Source organism: Opisthocomus hoazin, chromosome 17, assembly GCF_030867145.1.
Source record: "Opisthocomus hoazin isolate bOpiHoa1 chromosome 17, bOpiHoa1.hap1, whole genome shotgun sequence".
Taxonomy (NCBI): Eukaryota; Metazoa; Chordata; class Aves; order Opisthocomiformes; family Opisthocomidae; genus Opisthocomus; species Opisthocomus hoazin.
The window spans coordinates 8,731,166-8,746,819 of NC_134430.1; positions in this window are offsets into that span (position 1 = coordinate 8,731,166).

The following is a 15,654-nucleotide window of genomic DNA, read 5'->3' on the forward strand; positions in this document are numbered from 1 at the left end:
TTCCCGGGACATGGCGGGAACTGTGGGCCCAGGGATCCCTGTCGGCCATGTTGGTTCCCAGGGCATGGCAGGATCTGTTGGCCCGGGACTGCTGCCGGCTATGTTGGTTTACGTGGCATGGCGGGAGCTGTGGGCCTGGGGCTTCAGGGCAGCCATGTTGGTTCCCGGGGCATGGCGGGAGCTGTGGGCCCGGGTCTGCTGCCGGCCATATTGGTTCCCGGGGCATGGTGGCATCTGTGGGCTCGGGGGTGTGGTTGGCCATGTTGGTTCATGGGGCATGGCAGGAGCTGTAAGTCTCGCGCTGCCGCCAGCCATTTTGGTTCCCAGGGCTTGGCGGAAGCTGTGGACCCAGGACTGGCGGGCGGCCATGTTGGTTTCCAAGGCATGGTAAGAACTGTCAGCCCAGGGCTGCCGGACAGCCATGTTGCTTCCCCGGCCATGGCAGGAGTCGTGAACCCGGGGCTGCCACCAGCCATGTTGGTTCCCAGGGCATGGCGGGAGCTGTGGGCCCAGGACTGGCGGGCGGCCATATTGGTTTCCAAGTCATGGTGGGATCTGTGGGCCCGGGTCCGCCGGGCGGCCATATTGGTTCCTGGGGCATGGCGAGACCTCTGGGCCTGGGGTGCCGCTGGCCATGCTGGTTCCAAAAGCATTTCGGCAGCTGTGGCCCAGGGTTTCCTGGTAACCATTTTGGTTCCGAGGGCATGGCGGGAGTTGTGGGCCTGGTGCTGTTTCCGGCCATGTGTTTTCCTGGACCATGTTGGGAGCTGTGGGCCCCGGGCTACCGGTCAGCCATGTTGGTTCCCTCGGCATGGCGGGAGCTGTGGGCCTGGGGCTGATGGGTGGCCATGTTGGTTCTCGGAGCCTCCCGAGAGCTGTTGACCCGGGGCTGCTTGGCGGCCATGTTGGTTCCGAGGGCATGGCGGAAGCTGTGAGCCTCGGGCTGCCGGTCGGCCATGTTGGTTCTCGGACCATGCAGAGAGCTGTGGGCCAGGGGCTGCCGGGCGGCCATGTTGGTTCCCGGGGCATGGCCGGAGCTGTGGTCTCAAGGGTGCCGTTGGCCATGTTGGTTTCCGGGTCATGGCGGGAGCTGTGGGCTCGGGTCTGCTGCTGGCCATTTTGGTTCCGGGGCATGGCGGGAGCTGTGGGCTCGGGGGTGCCGTTGGCCATGTTAGTTCATGGGGCATGGCAGGAGCTGTAAGTCTTGGGCTGACGCCAGCCATGTTGGTTCCCAGGGCATGGCGCGAGCTTTTTTCCCACAGCTTCTTGGTGGCCATGTTGGTTCCCTGGACACGGCCGGATCTGTGGCTCGGGGGTGCCGCCGGCCATGTTGGTTCCCGGGGCATGGCGGGAGCCGTGGGCCCGGGTCTGCTGCCGGCCATGTTGGTTCCCGGGGCATGGTGGGATCTGTGGGCTCGGGGGTGTGGTTGGCCATGTTGGTTCATGGGGCATGGCAGGAGCTGTAAGTCTCGCGCTGCCGCCAGCCATTTTGGTTCCCAGGGCTTGGCGGAAGCTGTGGGCCCAGGACTGGCGGGCGGCCATGTTGGTTTCCAAGGCATGGTGGGATCTGTGGGCCCGGGGCCGCCGGGCGGCCATATTGGTTCCTGGGGCGTGGCAGGAGCTCTGAGCCCAAAGCTCCTGCCGCCTACGATGGTTCTCGGGTAATGGCGGGAGCTGTGGGCCCGGGGCTCCCGGTCGGCCAGTTGGTTCCCAGGGCATGGCGGCAGCTGATGACATGGGGCTGCTGACGTCCATGTTGGTTCCAGGGGCATGGCGGGAGCTGTGGGCCCGGGGCTGATGGGCGGCCATGTTGGTTACCAAGGCATGGCGGGAGCTGTGGGCCCAGGGCTGCTGGGTGGCCATATTGGTTCCCAGAGCATGGCAGGAGCTGTGGGCCCAGGGCTGACGGGTGGCCATATTGGTTCCCAGAGCATGGCAAGAGCTGTGGGCCCGGGGGTGCCGGGCTGCCATCTTTGTTCCCGGGGCGTGGCGGGAGCTGTGAGCACGGGGCTGCCTGGCGGCCATGTTGGTTCCCGGGGCATTTCGGGATCTGCGGGCCTGGGGCTACTTGGCGGCCATGTTGGTTTCCAGGGCATAGTAAGAACTGTCAGCCCAGGGCTGCCGGTCAGCCATATTGGTTCCCGGGGCATGGCGGAAGCTGTGGGCCCAAGGCTCCCTCTGGCCATGTTGGTTCCCGGGGCATGGCGGGAGCTGTGGGCCTGGGGCTGCCGCCAGCCACCTTGGTTCCCGAGGCATGGCAAGAGCTGCTGTTCCGGGGCTGCTGTCGGCCACGTTGGTTCACAAGGCATGGGGGGAGCTGTGGGCCCGAGGCTGCCACCAGAAATGTTGATTCCCGGGGCATGTTCGCAGCTGTAGGCCAGGGGCTGCCGGCCGGCCATCTGTGTTCCCGGGGCATGGCGGGAGCTGTGGTCTTCGGGGTTTCCTGAGGGCCATGTTGGATCCCAGGGCATGGCGGGAGCTGTGGGCCCAGGGCTGCCGGTTTGCCATGTTAGTTCCCGGGGCGTGGCGGGATCTGTTGGCCCAGGACTGCTGCCGGCCATGTTGGTTTACGTGGCATGGCGGGAGCTGTGGGCCTGGGGCTTCAGGGCAGCCATGTTGGTTCCCAGGGTCATGGTGGGAGCTGTGGGTCTGGGGATGCTGCCGGCCGTGTTGGTTGCCAGGGCATGGCGGGAGCTGTGGGCGCAGGGCTCCCGGTCGGCCATGTTGGTTCCCAGGTCATGGCGGGAGCTGTGAGCCCGGGGCTCCCGCCGGCCATGTTGGTTCCCGAGGCATGGCAGGAGCTGTGGGACTAGGGCTGGTGCAGGCCATGTTGTTTCACGGGGCATGGCGGGAGCTGTGGGCCCCGGGGCAGGCGGGTGACCACGTTGGTTCCCAGGGTCATGGCGGGAGCTGTGGGTCCAGGGATGCCGCCGGCCGTGTTGGTTCCCAGGGCATGGCGGGAGCTGTGGGCCCAGGGCTCCCGGTCGGCCATGTTGTTTCCCAGGGCATGGTGGGAGCTGTGGGCTCGGGGCTTCAGGGCAGCCATGTTGCTTCCCGGGGCATGGCTGGAGCTGTGGGCCTGGGGCTTCAAAGAGGCCATGTTGGTTCCCGGGACATGGCGGGAGCTGTGGGCCCAGGGCTCCCTGTCGGACATGTTGGTTCCCAGGGCATGGCGGGATCTGTTGGCCCGGGACTGCTGCCGGCCATGTTGGTTTACGTGGCATGGCGGGAGCTGTGGGCCTGGGGCTTCAGGGCAGCCATGTTGGTTCCCGGGGCATGGCGGGAGCTGTGGGCCCGGGTCTGCTGCCGGCCATGTTGGTTCCCGGGGCATGGTGGCATCTGTGGGCTCGGGGGTGTGGTTGGCCATGTTGGTTCCTGGGGCATGGCGAGACCTCTGGGCCTGGGGTGCCGCTGGCCATGCTGGTTCCAAAAGCATTTCGGCAGCTGTGGCCCAGGGTTTCCTGGTAACCATTTTGGTTCCGAGGGCATGGCGGGAGTTGTGGGCCTGGTGCTGTTTCCGGCCATGTGTTTTCCTGGACCATGTTGGGAGCTGTGGGCCCCGGGCTACCGGTCAGCCATGTTGGTTCCCTCGGCATGGCGGGAGCTGTGGGCCTGGGGCTGATGGGCGGCCATGTTGGTTCTCAGAGCCTCCCGAGAGCTGTTGACCCGGGGCTGCTTGGCGGCCATGTTGGTTCCGAGGGCATGGCGGAAGCTGTGAGCCTCGGGCTGCCGATCGGCCATGTTGGTTCTCGGACCATCCAGAGAGCTGTGGGCCAGGGGCTGCCGGGCGGCCATGTTGGTTCCCGGGGCATGGCCGGAGCTGTGGTCTCAAGGGTGCCGTTGGCCATGTTGGTTTCCGGGTCATGGCGGGAGCTGTGGGCTCAGGGCTCCCGCCGGCCATGTTGGTTCCCGGGGCATGGCGGGAGCCGTGGGCTCGGGTCTGCTGCTGGCCATGTTGGTTCCGGGGCATGGCGGGAGCTGTGGGCTCGGGGGTGCCGTTGGCCATGTTAGTTCATGGGGCATGGCAGGAGCTGTAAGTCTTGGGCTGACGCCAGCCATGTTGGTTCCCAGGGCATGGCGGAAGCTGTGGGCCCAGGACTACCGCGCGGCCATGTTGGTTCCCGGGGCATGGCGCGAGCTTTTTTCCCACGGCTTCTTGGTGTCCATGTTGGTTCCCTGGACACGGCCGGATCTGTGGCTCGGGGGTGCCGCCGGCCATGTTGGTTCCCGGGGCATGGCGGGAGCCGTGGGCCCGGGTCTGCTGCCGGCCATGTTGGTTCCCGGGGCATGGTGGGATCTGTGGGCTCGGGGGTGTGGTTGGCCATGTTGGTTCATGGGGCATGGCAGGAGCTGTAAGTCTCGCGCTGCCGCCAGCCATTTTGGTTCCCAGGGCTTGGCGGAAGCTGTGGGCCCAGGACTGGCGGGCGGCCATGTTGGTTTCCAAGGCATGGTGGGATCTGTGGGCCCGGGGCCGCCGGGCGGCCATATTGGTTCCTGGGGCGTGGCAGGAGCTCTGAGCCCAAAGCTCCTGCCGCCTACGATGGTTCTCGGGTAATGGCGGGAGCTGTGGGCCCGGGGCTCCCGGTCGGCCAGTTGGTTCCCAGGGCATGGCGGCAGCTGATGACATGGGGCTGCTGACGTCCATGTTGGTTCCAGGGGCATGGCGGGAGCTGTGGGCCCGGGGCTGATGGGTGGCCATATTGGTTCCCAGAGCATGGCAGGAGCTGTGGGCCCAGGGCTGACGGGTGGCCATATTGGTTCCCAGAGCATGGCAAGAGCTGTGGGCCCGGGGGTGCCGGGCTGCCATCTTTGTTCCCGGGGCATGGCGGGAGCTGTGAGCACGGGGATGCCTGGCGGCCATGTTGGTTCCCAGGGCATTTCGGGATCTGCGGGCCTGGGGCTACTTGGCGGCCATGTTGGTTTCCAGGGCATAGTAAGAACTGTCAGCCCAGGGCTGCCGGTCAGCCATATTGGTTCCCGGGGCATGGCGGAAGCTGTGGGCCCAAGGCTCCCTCTGGCCATGTTGGTTCCCGGGGCATGGCGGGAGCTGTGGACCTGGGGCTGCCGCCAGCCACCTTGGTTCCCGAGGCATGGCAAGAGCTGCTGTTCCGGGGCTGCTGTCGGCCACGTTGGTTCACAAGGCATGGGGGGAGCTGTGGGCCCGAGGCTGCCACCAGAAATGTTGATTCCCGGGGCATGTTCGCAGCTGTAGGCCAGGGGCTGCCGGGCGGCCATCTGTGTTCCCGGGGCATGGCGGGAACTGTGGTCTTCGGGGTTTCCTGAGGGCCATGTTGGATCCCAGGGCATGGCGGGAGCTGTGGGCCCAGGGCTCCCGGTCGGCCATGTTGTTTCCCAGGGCATGGTGGGAGCTGTGGGCTCGGGGCTTCAGGGCAGCCATGTTTTTTCCCGGGGCATGGCTGGAGCTGTGGGCCTGGGGCTTCAGGGAGGCCATGTTGGTTCCCGGGACATGGCGGGAGCTGTGGGCCCAGGGATCCCTGTCGGCCATGTTGGTTCCCAGGGCATGGCGGGATCTGTTGGCCCGGGACTGCTGCCGGCTATGTTGGTTTACGTGGCATGGCGGGAGCTGTGGGCCTGGGGCTTCAGGGCAGCCATGTTGGTTCCCGGGGCATGGCGGGAGCCGTGGGCCTGGGGCTTCAGGGCGGCCACGTTGGTTCCCAGGGTCATGGCGGGAGCTGTGGGTCCGGGGATGCCGCCGGCCGTGTTGGTTCCCAGGGCATGGTGGGAGCTGTGGGCCCAGGGCTCCCGGTCGGCCATGTTGTTTCCCAGGGCATGGTGGGAGCTGTGGGCTCGGGGCTTCAGGGCAGCCATGTTGGTTCCCGGGGCATGGCTGGAGCTGTGGGCCTGGGGCTTCAGGGCGGCCATGTTGGTTCCTGGGACATGGCGGGAACTGTGGGCCCAGGGCTCCCTGTCGGCCACGTTGGTTCCCAGGGCATGGCGGGATCTGTTGGCCCGGGACTGCTGCCGGCCATGTTGGTTTACGTGGCATGGTGGGAGCTGTGGGCCTGGGGCTTCAGGGCAGCCATGTTGGTTCCCGGGGCATGGCGGGAGCTGTGGGCTCGGGGGTGTGGTTGGCCATGTTGGTTCATGGGGCATGGCAGGAGCTGTAAGTCTCGCGCTGCCGCCAGCCATTTTGGTTCCCAGGGCTTGGCGGAAGCTGTGGGCCCAGGACTGGCGGGCGGCCATGTTGGTTTCCAAGGCATGGTGGGATCTGTGGGCCCGGGGCCGCCGGGCGGCCATATTGGTTCCTGGGGCATGGCGAGACCTCTGGGCCTGGGGTGCCGCTGGCCATGCTGGTTCCAAAAGCATTTCGGCAGCTGTGGCCCAGGGTTTCCTGGTAACCATTTTGGTTCCGAGGGCATGGCGGGAGTTGTGGGCCTGGTGCTGTTTCCGGCCATGTGTTTTCCTGGACCATGTTGGGAGCTGTGGGCCCCGGGCTACCGGTCAGCCATGTTGGTTCCCTCGGCATGGCGGGAGCTGTGGGCCTGGGGCTCCCGCCAGCCATGTTGGTTCTCGGGACATGGCAGGATCTGTGGGCCCACTGGTGTCAATGGCCATGTTGGTTCCCAGGGCATGGCGGGAGCTGTGGTCCCGGGGCTGCCAGACATCCATGTTGATTCCCAGGCTATGGAGGGATCTGTGGTCCCGGGGAAGCCATGCAGCCATGTTGGTTCTTGGGGCACGGCAGGATCTGTGGTCCCAAGGCTGACGTGCGGCCATGTTTGTTCCCGGTTCATTGCAGGATCTGTGGGCCCAAGGCTGCTGGGCGGCCATGTTGGTTCCCGGGTCATGGCGGGAGCTGTGAGCCCGGGGCTCCCGCCGGCCATGTTGGTTCCCGAGGCATGGGAGGAGCTGTGGGACTAGGGCTGGTGCAGGCCATGTTGTTTCACGGGGCATGGCGGGAGCTGTGGGCCCCGGGGCAGGCGGGTGACCACGTTGGTTCCCAGGGTCATGGCGGGAGCTGTGGGTCCGGGGATGCCGCCGGCTGTGTTGGTTCCCAGGGCATGGCGGGAGCTGTGGGCCCAGGGATCCCTGTCGGCCACGTTGGTTTACGTGGCATGGCGGGGACTGTGGGCCTGGGGCTTCAGGGAGGCCATGTTGGTTCCCGGGACATGGCGGGAGCTGTGGGCCCAGGGCTCCCTGTCGGCCATGTTGGTTCCCAGGGCATGGCGGGATCTGTTGGCCCGGGACTGCTGCCGGCCATGTTGGTTTACGTGGCATGGCGGGAGCTGTGGGCCTGGGGCTTCAGGGCAGCCATGTTGGTTCCCGGGGCATGGCGGGAGCTGTGAGCACGGGGCTGCCTGGCGGCCATGTTGGTTCCCAGGGCATTTCGGGATCTGCGGGCCTGGGGCTACTTGGCGGCCATGTTGGTTTCCAGGGCATAGTAAGAACTGTCAGCCCAGGGCTGCCGGTCAGCCATATTGGTTCCCGGGGCATGGCGGAAGCTGTGGGCCCAAGGCTCCCTCTGGCCATGTTGGTTCCCGGGGCATGGCGGGAGGTGTGGGCCTGGGACTGCCGCCAGCCACCTTGGTTCTCGAGGCATGGCAAGAGCTGCTGTTCCGGGGCTGCTGTCGGCCATGTTGGTTCCCGGGGCATGGGGGGAGCTGTGGGCCCGAGGCTGCCACCAGAAATGTTGATTCCCGGGGCATGTTCGCAGCTGTAGGCCAGGGGCTGCCGGCCGGCCATCTGTGTTCCCGGGGCATGGCGGGAGCTGTGGTCTTCGGGGTTTCCTGAGGGCCATGTTGGATCCCAGGGCATGGCGGGAGCTGTGGGCCCAGGGCTGCCGGTTTGCCATGTTAGTTCCCGGGGCGTGGCGGGATCTGTTGGCCCGGGACTGCTGCCGGCCATGTTGGTTTACGTGGCATGGCGGGAGCTGTGGGCCTGGGGCTTCAGGGCAGCCATGTTGGTTCCCGGGGCATGGCGGGAGCCGTGGGCCTGGGGCTTCAGGGCGGCCACGTTGGTTCCCAGGGTCATGGCGGGAGCTGTGGGTCCGGGGATGCTGCCGGCCGTGTTGGTTCCCAGGGCATGGCGGGAGCTGTGGGCCCAGGGCTCCCGGTCGGCCATGTTGTTTCCCAGGGCATGGTGGGAGCTGTGGGCTCGGGGCTTCAGGGCAGCCATGTTGGTTCCCGGGGCATGGCTGGAGCTGTGGGCCTGGGGCTTCAGGGCGGCCATGTTGGTTCCCGGGACATGGCGGGAACTGTGGGCCCAGGGCTCCCTTTCGGCCACGTTGGTTCCCAGGGCATGGCGGGATCTGTTGGCCCGGGACTGCTGCCGGCCATGTTGGTTTACGTGGCATGGCGGGAGCTGTGGGCCTGGGGCTTCAGGGCAGCCATGTTGGTTCCCGGGGCATGGCGGGAGCTGTGGGCCCGGGTCTGCTGCCGGCCATGTTGGTTCGCGGGGCATGTTGGGATCTGTGGGCTCGGGGGTGTGGTTGGCCATGTTGGTTCATGGGGCATGGCAGGAGCTGTAAGTCTCGCGCTGCCGCCAGCCATTTTGGTTCCCAGGGCTTGGCGGAAGCTGTGGGCCCAGGACTGGCGGGCGGCCATGTTGGTTTCCAAGGCATGGTGGGATCTGTGGGCCCGGGGCCGCCGGGCGGCCATATTGGTTCCTGGGGCATGGCGAGACCTCTGGGCCTGGGGTGCCGCTGGCCATGCTGGTTCCAAAAGCATTTCGGCAGCTGTGGCCCAGGGTTTCCTGGTAACCATTTTGGTTCCGAGGGCATGGCGGGAGTTGTGGGCCTGGTGCTGTTTCCGGCCATGTGTTTTCCTGGACCATGTTGGGAGCTGTGGGCCCCGGGCTACCGGTCAGCCATGTTGGTTCCCTCGGCATGGCGGGAGCTGTGGGCCTGGGGCTGATGGGCGGCCATGTTGGTTCTCGGAGCCTCCCGAGAGCTGTTGACCCGGGGCTGCTTGGCGGCCATGTTGGTTCCGAGGGCATGGCGGAAGCTGTGAGCCTCGGGCTGCCGGTCGGCCATGTTGGTTCTCGGGCCATCCAGAGAGCTGTGCGTCAGGGGCTGCCGGGCGGCCATGTTGGTTCCCGGGGCATGGCCGGAGCTGTGGTCTCAAGGGTGCCGTTGGCCATGTTGGTTTCCGGGTCATGGCGGGAGCTGTGGGCTCAGGGCTCCCGCCGGCCATGTTGGTTCCCGGGGCATGGCGGGAGCCGTGGGCTCGGGTCTGCTGCTGGCCATGTTGGTTCCGGGGCATGGCGGGAGCTGTGGGCTCGGGGGTGCCGTTGGCCATGTTAGTTCATGGGGCATGGCAGGAGCTGTAAGTCTTGGGCTGACGCCAGCCATGTTGGTTCCCAGGGCATGGCGGAAGCTTTGGGCCCAGGACTACCGCGCGGCCGTGTTGGTTCCCGGGGCATGGCGCGAGCTTTTTTCCCACGGCTTCTTGGTGTCCATGTTGGTTCCCTGGACACGGCCGGAACTGTGGCTCGGGGGTGCCGCCGGCCATGTTGGTTCCCGGGGCATGGCGGGAGCCGTGGGCCCGGGGGTGCCGGGCTGCCATCTTTGTTCCCGGGGCATGGCGGGAGCTGTGAGCACGGGGCTGCCTGGCGGCCATGTTGGTTCCCAGGGCATTTCGGGATCTGCGGGCCTGGGGCTACTTGGCGGCCATGTTGGTTTCCAGGGCATAGTAAGAACTGTCAGCCCAGGGCTGCCGGTCAGCCATATTGGTTCCCGGGGCATGGCGGAAGCTGTGGGCCCAAGGCTCCCTCTGGCCATGTTGGTTCCCGGGGCATGGCGGGAGCTGTGGACCTGGGGCTGCCGCCAGCCACCTTGGTTCCCGAGGCATGGCAAGAGCTGCTGTTCCGGGGCTGCTGTTGGCCACGTTGGTTCACAAGGCATGGGGGGAGCTGTGGGCCCGAGGCTGCCACCAGAAATGTTGATTCCCGGGGCATGTTCGCAGCTGTAGGCCAGGGGCTGCCGGGCGGCCATCTATGTTCCCGGGGCATGGCAGGAGCTGTGGTCTGCGGGGTTTCCCGAGGGCCATGTTGGATCCCAGGGCATGGCGGGAGCTGTGGGCCCAGGGCTGCCGGTTTGCCATGTTAGTTCCTGGGGCGTGGCGGGATCTGTTGGCCCGGGACTGCTGCCGGCCATGTTGGTTTACGTGGCATGGCGGGAGCTGTGGGCCTGGGGCTTCAGGGCAGCCATTTTGGTTCCCGGGGCATGGCGGGAGCCGTGGGCCTGGGGCTTCAGGGCGGCCACGTTGGTTCCCAGGGTCATGGCGGGAGCTGTGGGTCCGGGGATGCTGCCGGCCGTGTTGGTTCCCAGGGCATGGCGGGAGCTGTGGGCCCAGGGCTCCCGGTCGGCCATGTTGTTTCCCAGGGCATGGTGGGAGCTGTGGGCTCGGGGCTTCAGGGCAGCCATGTTGGTTCCCGGGACATGGCGGGAACTGTGGGCCCAGGGCTCCCTTTCGGCCACGTTGGTTCCCAGGGCATGGCGGGATCTGTTGGCCCGGGACTGCTGCCGGCCATGTTGGTTTACGTGGCATGGCGGGAGCTGTGGGCCTGGGGCTTCAGGGCAGCCATGTTGGTTCCCGGGGCATGGCGGGAGCTGTGGGCCCGGGTCTGCTGCCGGCCATGTTGGTTCGCGGGGCATGTTGGGATCTGTGGGCTCGGGGGTGTGGTTGGCCATGTTGGTTCATGGGGCATGGCAGGAGCTGTAAGTCTCGCGCTGCCGCCAGCCATTTTGGTTCCCAGGGCTTGGCGGAAGCTGTGGGCCCAGGACTGGCGGGCGGCCATGTTGGTTTCCAAGGCATGGTGGGATCTGTGGGCCCGGGGCCGCCGGGCGGCCATATTGGTTCCTGGGGCATGGCGAGACCTCTGGGCCTGGGGTGCCGCTGGCCATGCTGGTTCCAAAAGCATTTCGGCAGCTGTGGCCCAGGGTTTCCTGGTAACCATTTTGGTTCCGAGGGCATGGCGGGAGTTGTGGGCCTGGTGCTGTTTCCGGCCATGTGTTTTCCTGGACCATGTTGGGAGCTGTGGGCCCCGGGCTACCGGTCAGCCATGTTGGTTCCCTCGGCATGGCGGGAGCTGTGGGCCTGGGGCTGATGGGCGGCCATGTTGGTTCTCGGAGCCTCCCGAGAGCTGTTGACCCGGGGCTGCTTGGCAGCCATGTTGGTTCCGAGGGCATGGCGGAAGCTGTGAGCCTCGGGCTGCCGGTCGGCCATGTTGGTTCTCGGGCCATCCAGAGAGCTGTGCGTCAGGAGCTGCCGGGCGGCCATGTTGGTTCCCGGGGCATGGCCGGAGCTGTGGTCTCAAGGGTGCCGTTGGCCATGTTGGTTTCCGGGTCATGGCGGCAGCTGTGGGCTCAGGGCTCCCGCCGACCATGTTGGTTCCCGGGGCATGGCGGGAGCCGTGGGCTCGGGTCTGCTGCTGGCCATGTTGGTTCCGGGGCATGGCGGGAGCTGTGGGCTCGGGGGTGCCGTTGGCCATGTTAGTTCATGGGGCATGGCAGGAGCTGTAAGTCTTGGGCTGACGCCAGCCATGTTGGTTCCCAGGGCATGGCGGAAGCTTTGGGCCCAGGAGTACCGCGCGGCCGTGTTGGTTCCCGGGGCATGGCGCGAGCTTTTTTCCCACGGCTTCTTGGTGTCCATGTTGGTTCCCTGGACACGGCCGGAACTGTGGCTCGGGGGTGCCGCCGGCCATGTTGGTTCCCGGGGCATGGCGGGAGCCGTGGGCCCGGGGGTGCCGGGCTGCCATCTTTGTTCCCGGGGCATGGCGGGAGCTGTGAGCACGGGGCTGCCTGGCGGCCATGTTGGTTCCCAGGGCATTTCGGGATCTGCGGGCCTGGGGCTACTTGGCGGCCATGTTGGTTTCCAGGGCATAGTAAGAACTGTCAGCCCAGGGCTGCCGGTCAGCCATATTGGTTCCCGGGGCATGGCAGAAGCTGTGGGCCCAAGGCTCCCTCTGGCCATGTTGGTTCCCGGGGCATGGCGGGAGCTGTGGACCTGGGGCTGCCGCCAGCCACCTTGGTTCCCGAGGCATGGCAAGAGCTGCTGTTCCGGGGCTGCTGTTGGCCACGTTGGTTCACAAGGCATGGGGGGAGCTGTGGGCCCGAGGCTGCCACCAGAAATGTTGATTCCCGGGGCATGTTCGCAGCTGTAGGCCAGGGGCTGCCGGGCGGCCATCTATGTTCCCGGGGCATGGCGGGAGCTGTGGTCTGCGGGGTTTCCCGAGGGCCATGTTGGATCCCAGGGCATGGCGGGAGCTGTGGGCCCAGGGCTACCGGTTTGCCATGTTAGTTCCCGGGGCGTGGCGGGAGCTGTGAGCCCAAAGCTCCTGCCGGCCACGTTGGTTCTCGGGTCATGGTGGGAGCTGTGGCCCGGGGCTCCCGGTCAGCCATGTTGGTTCCCAGGGCTTGGCGGGAGCTGTGGGTCCGAGTCTGCTGCTGGCCATGTTGGTTTCCCAGGGCATGGCGGGAGCTGTTGGGCCCGGGTCTATCGCCGGCCATGTTGGGTCCCAAGGCATGGCGGGAGTTTTGCTCCTACGGCTGCTGGGCCGCCACGTTGGTTCCCAGGGCATGACGGCAGGTGATGACCCGGGGCTGCTGACATCCATGTTTGTTCCAGGGGCATGGCGGGAACTGTGGGCCCGGGGCTGATGGGCGGCCATGTTGGTTACCAAGGCATGGCGGGAGCTTTGGGCCCAGGGCTGCTGGGTGGCCATATTGGTTCCCAGAGCATGGCAGGAGCTGTGGGCCCAGGGCTGACGGGTGACCATATTGGTTCCCAGAGCATGGCAAGAGCTGTGGGCCCAGGGGTGCCGGGCTGCCATCTTTGTTCCCGGGGCATGGCGGGAGCTGTGAGCACGGGGCTGCCTGGCGGCCATGTTGGTTCCCAGGGCATTTCGGGATCTGCGGGCCTGGGGCTACTTGGCGGCCATGTTGGTTTCCAGGGCATAGTAAGAACCGTCAGCCCAGGGCTGCCGGTCAGCCATATTGGTTCCCGGGGCATGGCGGAAGCTGTGGGCCCAAGGCTCCCTCTGGCCATGTTGGTTCCCTGGGTATGGCGGGAGGTGTGGGCCTGGGGCTGCCGCCAGCCACCTTGGTTCCCGAGGCATGGCAAGAGCTGCTGTTCCGGGGCTGCTGCTGGCCACGTTGGTTCACAAGGCATGGGGGGAGCTGTGGGCCCGAGGCTGCCACCAGAAATGTTGATTCCAGGGGCATGTCGCAAGCTGTACGCCTGGGGCTACTGGGCTGCCATTTTGGTTCCTGGGGCATGGCGGGAGCTGTGGGCACGAGGCTGCCTGCCGGCCATGTTAGTTCCCAGGGCATTTCGGCATCTGTGGGCCTGGGGCTACTTGGCGGCCATGTTGGTTTCCGGGGCATAGTAAGAACTGTCAGCCCAGGGCTGCAGGTCGGCCATATTGGTTCCTTGGGCTGCCGCCAGCCATGTGGTTTCCCAGGGCATGGCGGGAGCTGTGGGCCCAAGGCTCCCTCCGGCCATGTTGTTTTCCAGGGCATGGCGGGAGCTGTGGGCCTGGGGCTGACGCCAGCCACCTTGGTTCCCGGGGCATGGCAAGAGCTGCTGTTCCGGAGCTGCTGCCGGCCATGTTGGTTCCCAGGGCACGGCCTGAGCTGTGGGCTCGGGGGTGCTGTCGGCCACGTTGGTTCCCGGGGCATGGTGGGAGCTGCGGTCCTGGGGCTGCCGCCAGCCATGTGGTTTCCCAGGCATGGTGGGAGCTGTGGGCCTGGGGCTGCCAGGTGGCCAAGTTGGTTCCCAGGGCATGGCGGGGGCTGTTGGCACAGGGCTGGTAGGCGGCCATGTTGGTTTCCAAGGCATGGTAAGAACTGTCAGCCCAGGGCTGCCGGACACCCATGTTCCTTCCCCGGCCATGGCAGGAGTCGTGAACCTGGGGCTGCCACCAGCCATGTTGGTTCCCAGGGCATGGCGGGAGCTGTGAGCCTGGGGCTGCCGGTCGGCCATGTTGGTTCTCGGGGCATCCAGAGAGCTGTGGGCCAGGGGCTGCTGGGCGGCCATGTTGGTTCCCGGGGCATGGTGGGAGCTTTTTTCTCACGGCTGCTTGGCGGCCATGTTGGTTCCCTGGACATGGCCGGAGCTGTGGTCTCAAGGGTGCCGTTGGCCATGTTGGTTTCCGGGTCATGGCAGGAGCCGTGGGCCCGGGTCTGCTGCCGGCCGTGTTTGTTCCCGGGGCATGGCGGGAGCTGTGGTCCCGAAGCTGCTGCCGGCCATGTTGGTTCCGAGGGCAAGGCGGGAGCTGTGGGCCCAGGGCTACCAGGCGCCCATGTTTGTTCCCGGGGCATGTTCGCAGCTGTAGACCAGGGGCTGCCAGGCGGCCATGTTGGTTCCCGGGGCATTGTGGGAGCTTTTTTCCCATGGTTGCTTGGCGGCCATGTTGGTTCCCAGGGCACTGCCTGAGCTGTGGTCTCGGGGGTGCTGTCGGCCATGTTGGTTCCCGGGGCATGGTGGGAGCTGCGGTCCTGGGGCTGCCGCCAGCCATGTGGTTTCCCAGGGCATGGTGGAAGCTGTGGGCCCGGGGCTGCCAGGCGGTCATGTTGGTTCCCAGGGCATGGCGGGAGCTGTTGGCCCGGGGCTGCTAGGCGGCCATGTTGGTTTCCAAGGCATGGTAAGAACTGTCAGCCCAGGGCTGCCGGACAGCCATGTTGCTTCCCCGGCCATGGCAGGAGTCGTGAACCTGGGGCTGCCACCAGCCATGTTGGTTCCCAGGGCATGGCGGGAGCTGTGGGCCCAGGACTGGCGGCTGGCCATGTTGGTTTCCAAGGCATGGTGGGATCTGTGGGCCCGGGGCCGCTGGGCGGCCATATAGGTTCCTGGGGCATGGCGAGACCTCTGGGCCTGGGGTGCCGCTGGCCATGCTGGTTCCAAAAGCATTTCGGCAGCTGTGGCCCAGGGTTTCCTGGTAACCATTTTGGTTCCGAGGGCATGGCGGGAGTTGTGGGCCTGGTGCTGTTTCCGGCCATGTGTTTTCCTGGACCATGTTGGGAGCTGTGGGCCCCGGGCTACCGGTCAGCCATGTTGGTTCCCTCGGCATGGCGGGAGCTGTGGGCCTGGGGCTCCCGCCAGCCATGTTGGTTCCCGGGGCATGGCAGGATCTGTCTGCCCACTGGTGTCAATGTCCATGTTGGTTCCCAGGGCATGGCGGGAGCTGTGGTCCCGGAGCTGCCAGGCGTCCATGTTGATTCCCAGGCTATGGAGGGATCTGTGCTCCCGGGGATGCCATGTGGCCATGTTGGTTCTCGGGGCATGGCGGGATCTGTGGTCCCAAGGCTGACGTGCGGCCATGTTTGTTCCCGGTTCATTGCAGGATCTGTGGGCCCAAGGCTGCTGGGCGGCCATGTTGGTTTCCAGGGTATAGTAAGAACTGTCATCGCAGGGCTGCCGGACGGGCATGTTGGTTTCCAGGGCATGGTGGGAGCTGTGGGCCCGTGGCTGCCCCCAGCCATGTTGGTCCTTGGGGCATGTCGGGAGCTGTTGGCCTGAGGCTACTGGACCGCCATTTTGGTTCCCGGGGCATAGGAGGAGCCGTGAGCCCAGGGCTGCTGCCAGACTTGTTGGTTCCTGGGGCATGGCGGGAGCTGTGGTCTCGAAGCTGTTGCTGGCCATGTTGGTTCCGAGGGCATGGCGGGAGCTGTGGGCCCAGGGCTGTCATGCGGCC